Source organism: Athene cunicularia, assembly GCF_003259725.1.
Source record: "Athene cunicularia isolate RWA chromosome 1 unlocalized genomic scaffold, athCun1 chr1_part1, whole genome shotgun sequence".
Taxonomy (NCBI): Eukaryota; Metazoa; Chordata; class Aves; order Strigiformes; family Strigidae; genus Athene; species Athene cunicularia.
In genome coordinates this window covers 92,571,903-92,573,406 of record NW_020799091.1, presented here as the reverse complement: position 1 = coordinate 92,573,406, position 1,504 = coordinate 92,571,903, and the positions used below count along the sequence as shown (strand labels likewise).

The 1,504-nt window shown below is 41.6% G+C and overlaps 1 protein-coding gene across 1 annotated transcript in view; it reads left to right on the top strand.

Moving 5' to 3' along the window:
* Window positions 1-648: 648 nt before the first annotated feature.
* The window catches only part of EFHC2 (EF-hand domain containing 2), a 64,378-nt gene continuing 63,522 nt past the window's right edge, over window positions 649-1,504 (top strand). Inside the window, exon 1 of the mRNA XM_026856012.1 lies at window positions 649-708. The gene's annotated coding sequence lies outside the window, so the exon portion shown is untranslated. The remainder of the gene's footprint in view (window positions 709-1,504) is intronic.

The following is a 1,504-nucleotide window of genomic DNA, read 5'->3' as shown; positions in this document are numbered from 1 at the left end:
AGAAGGTAATGTAGAAAGAAACAATTCTGTTCTGAAGTAGAATATACTTTTTTTTTTTTTTTCCACTTTTGAAAGAAAAAAAAAAGGATTGAAGACTGGTAGAAAACAACATATTGCAACCATGCTTTTGGTGTACAAGGCAGAAGCTCCCCTTCTCCACAGCTCCCTGTGGCTTCTTTACTGGGCGAGGCAGATAGAAATCCTATGCAGAAAGATTTGATCTGAAGGTTCATGAGATTTTCTGCTGGAAATGCACTGGACTCTCTACTGAGGCCATGTACTTCCCTAACCTTCCTAAAGAAGTGCTGCCGTTTCCCTTGCATGTTTTTCACATACAGCCTCTGCCTATACTGCCTAAAACATTGGAGCGACAGTTTATTATTGATATCAGAAGAGTATTAAGACATTTCAACTGCCCTGCTATGTAAGGAGCCACAAGAACGAAACAAAAAGATACCAATTCTGGAGGATAAATGAAGTGAGACGAGACAATAACTCTTCACTACTGTGTTTTGAAGATGGTTACTACCCCAAATGAGAAGTGGTGCCATTAGTTGAAAGGGGCCTATGGGGTTGCTGCAAGAAGCCACACCTAGGCTGATTCACTAATCTCAGAGAGACACGTTGGCAAACACACATGTAACAAAATGCATTGGATCCACTTTCTGAAGATCCCTGCTCTCTAATAAGAGCTGCCAGAACTGAAAGGTATGTTTTACGAGTATGCCCGCTGTCTCCTGGGCAATGTTTGTCAGGTACATAAAGACATACTGAAAGGGTATTGGGGGATCAAGAGAACGTGCGAAGAACAACGGGCGATGCTGAAGAGCTCCACTGCTGAAGTACGGCAGTGCTGTGTGCCCTGCAATAACCCTTCTGGAATTTTCACAGCTTGCTTTCCTTCTTCCCTTCTCCTTTCCTTCCTTTCCCCATTTCAAACTTTTAACAAAAAATAAAAATGGAAGAATTTTCACTGAAATTACAGGTTTGAAATCAGAACCTTTTGGCCAAATACCAATTTAGGCAGCAAATGCTGCAGAAGCGCTCTATGGGAACTGTACGGGGAGCACCTCCTAGACTCATTCAGACTGAACACATCGTCCATGCTGTTCCACGAGCCTCTGTTTCAGGGAGGAGAGATGATATGTTATGGGAATTTCATGGTCTGATGCATTATAGAGTATGAAATATGTCAGGGGAGATCCATTCCATCTATGAGAATAAGGACATTAAGCAACTGAAGTACAGCTCCTCTGAGACAGTGTGATGGCGTATCAGAATTGAAATATTTGGGTTTCAACTAACTCTTTTATCCATAAACCCATCTTTCTGTAAAAGGCAGTTCTAATTAAAAGCATATATTCATGAATAGCTTTATGTAAAATGGAGGAACATAACGTAGCATGGTTGCTGTTCTTTAGAGGCGATCTGGAATGCATCCTCCCTTATTAACAAGGAAAATGTTACTTGCATTAAAGAAAGAAACAACCCTCCCCCCCCCCCC